Consider the following 3,677-nt stretch of genomic DNA (forward strand, 5'->3'; position numbering starts at 1 on the left):
TGAAGGATGTAACCAGTGATACTAGTATTCGTCGTTGCCGCAGTCTGAATTTCGCTGTTGCTGGTGATAAAAAAAGACTTGTCTTTAACTGAAAAGGAAGTTAGAAAAATATAATTTTTGTGTCATTAATAATTCTTCTGCGTGGGTACGACAGTATTCCATTGATTTCGTTGTTTGTATGATGATTCACGATTGTGACACCTCAAACATTTTCTCACATCTTCAGAATGACTTACCAGAGCCACTGGAAATCTCTCAAACCATGAATCTGCAAGAACATCCAGCTGAACCAAAGGTAAATTTATTTTTAAGCTTGTTTTCATTCATTCTAAGGCTTCTTGTTTGGTTACTTGTCAAATAATTTCAAAATTACTGAGTGAGATTTTAACTTGTTCGACAAGGATGCCGTTGTTAATTTCACCTTCGTATTTTCCTCTAGATAAGAAGACCTTTAGCCGACGAAAACAGATATGAAGACGTTCTGCAAAAAGTTCTTGTTAAAGTAGAAAATGAGTTGTTAGAGGTGGCGCGAAGAATGACAAAGTCGGTTCTAAGAGAACGAGGATTGCCTGGTATGAGTACGCTAAACTTTGAGGAGATTGTCAAAGAAGTAGAGACTCACTGTCAAACAGTGTTCAAGTTGTTATTGCAGATGATCCAACTCAGTCACAACTCCAAAAAAAAGACAGCTCCTTTGGCTCTTATATATGGAATCATTATGTTTAGGAGATGCAAAGAGTTGAGCCGTGTTCAGCGAGTCAACACAGTCCTTCTTAATGCCGGCCGTGCAAGTCAAGAGGTGTGTAGACTACAGAATTGAACTACTTATAATCAGCTGATAATAAAGCTTTCGAAATATTACAAATATTCAGGAGTCGTTACATGTATTAATAATGAAGGTTTAGAGAATTTTACCCATCAATTGTACATTGCAATTATTTCTGTGACTTTTGGATATTTTGCAATTCAATATTTTTTGGGAAGGTTTCTATACCACTTCATTGTCATTATTGCTATTAATGGTTTTACTGATATTATGCCATGCAAAGATCATTTCACCAGGTTTTCAGTATTTGAGGTATATTTAAGGGTAAATTTAATAATCTTAGAAGAATTTGTGTACATTTGAGAGTAAAGGTTTGCAGAGACAGACCATGAAAAATGGGTGTGGAATTTCCTTGGTAAACATGGCCAAATTAAAACAGTTTAGTCTCTTCAGTTACCAATGCCTGATTGTGTGCAGGGACTCATGATAGTTGTAGGCATACAACACTCCAACTCTTGACATCTTTAAGACTGCATGCAAAAACCATGATTCCCTGCACGCCTCCCAGGGAATAGTGAAATATTTAGATCCTTTTCAGGTAAGACAGCAAAATTATGTTTCTATTCTATTTTAAGCTTGTAGATAGTCTTAACAAGTATGGATTTTGCCTGGAGAAATCCATGAAATATACTATTCAAGAAGAAATAGGGAAACATTTCCTGGATCATGTCGTACAGCTTGTAAAGGAAGGCAGATCATTTGTATTTGTTCTGGACAATGTTGATTGGGACGTCAAGGTGCATGACACGAGGTCTGACAAGCAAAACCGAAGTGTCCATCCTGTGGCCACCAGCACAGTATTTGATCGTGTTTCTTCTAAGCTCTTACTAGATGCTGGCCCAAAAAACAGTCTGGCAAATTACAACCTCAAAGACATCTTAAGTCTCAATGATGAGGAAAAAAGATGTACAAGGGAGCGGTACAAAGTGTTCATTGGACGAATCTTAGTTGAGTTCTTTCCAGCATTTGCTTTTCTTAAGGACTTTGTCCCTGATCATACACCTTGTGAGTATCACACGGAGATGAGTACCAAATCAGTTGTGGTACCACTGCCAGTCCTCCTCAAAGATGAAAAGAAGTATGCTGAGGTTGTTGATGTGCCTGATCAGCTTGAGCTCTGGACATGCGAGATATACAGTAAGGCTGGCCTTTGCAATCCTGCAGACCCAGAGCATGTCCCACCTGGTCCTCCCATTGGAGCTCCTGCTAGACCGGATCAACCAGCTTTGCAAGTGCCACCAGTTCCGGATGCCACACTCCACAAGACAGATTGGATCACCTGTATCCATTCAGAATAGTGGACTGGCACACTAAGAGAAGCTTCCTTAAGGTAAAATGCCATTTCTTATTTTTTTTATTTTTTTATTTTTTAAGTGTATTGAAATCCTCATCTACTATAAAATGCTCAATAGCAGAGCTAGAGCTATGGATAGTTATGATCCAAGAGCTGGTTTATTTAAACATTTACTGCAACTCTGAGTTTCATGCGTCTTGCGAAGCAATGATCAGGCAGCAAGAAGCAAGAGTTGCAGTAACTGTTTAAATAACCCAGCTCTTGGATTGTATCGTACATCCTATATATACACACATAGACTTGAACTACAGTGCTAGTCGAGTTCCCTAGGGACAGTTCACAACCAAGCGGTAAATGTCCCTCTCCTGCTCTTCTCGCCCCTCTCAATGTTGTTTTCGGCAATTGTTCTTGTCAAACTTGTGAGCCAACATTGAGAGGGCAGGGTAGCGAGATCTGTCGCAAGTAATTTGACTAGCACTGTAGGTCAAAAACATTTATTTGCTACTCTGAGTTTCATGCTTACGAACCATATCATATCATATATATATGAAGTAAATGTCTGGCAATGTGTACATTATTTTTTTATGAAAAGGGGGTGTTTAAAACATAATCAGGCTTATCAATGTGACAGTAGCATTTTTATGCTAATAGATATTCTATTGCCAGACATTTATTTCATTACGCTGCAAGAATCTTTTACCACTTATTACGACATGCCCTTGTTTTTTCGATAATTTTTTATTAAATATGAAAAAGCAAGCCCCGAATAATGGTGAAAAATCAAGTTGCAGTTGACAATTAAGTCTACAAAAAGTGCTTGTCTCCGCTTCGATAAGTGCCTTTTGTAAGAGTTTATCGATGACTGCAATTCAATTCAGTGCTCCATAGCAACAATTTGCTTTTTATTTTTAAAAATAAAAAAAAATTAAATTTATGTTTAGTTTAAAATTCTTCATTCTGTCCACTTTTTTGAAAAGTGACTTGGAAGTGGATTTATGGGCTAGGACATGCAATTTTAGCAAATTTCAGCAAAGATGAACTGGTTGCTAAATTATCTCAAGGTCATGTTTCTGTTATACGTGGCAGCGATTTTATCACTAGAATACTGTTGGTATACCAAGTGAAGTTTAGAACTCATTATTAACAGGAATAAATGGCGGGTTTTAAATACTGTGACCTAGCCCCTTTCAGGATGATTCTGAACCATTTAGATGTAAAATACACTTGAACCATAATTAATATTATTTTTTGTAGCTTATTTTTAAGAAGCTGTACAAGAATTCTGCCCCTTAAAAAGGGACATTGCGGTTCTTTTGAAAAAACACTACAACAAAGAAATGTAACTATTGATGTCAAACACTTAGCAGACTGCGGGCAGTCATTTTTAAGCATTGGCCGGTGTTTGACAATTCAAGCATTACTTAATTTCTTCAATATGGAAACCACGGATGCTCGTCCTACCAGGAACAGACCACCATATCATGTTTTGGATGTTGAAGACAACAAGAAGGGCTATTATCATTCTGTTCAGCCCCTGACATTGATGAAGGCAGCTCT

The 3,677-nt window shown here is 37.5% G+C and overlaps 1 pseudogene; it reads left to right on the forward strand.

Annotated features, from left to right (window-relative positions):
• Positions 1–481: 481 nt before the first annotated feature.
• The window catches only part of LOC146453896 (uncharacterized), a 3,883-nt pseudogene continuing 687 nt past the window's right edge, over positions 482–3,677 (forward strand).

This window comes from Pavona decussata, unplaced genomic scaffold (assembly GCF_977016875.1).
Source record: "Pavona decussata unplaced genomic scaffold, jaPavDecu1.1 SCAFFOLD_321, whole genome shotgun sequence".
NCBI classification, from domain to species: domain Eukaryota; kingdom Metazoa; phylum Cnidaria; class Anthozoa; order Scleractinia; family Agariciidae; genus Pavona; species Pavona decussata.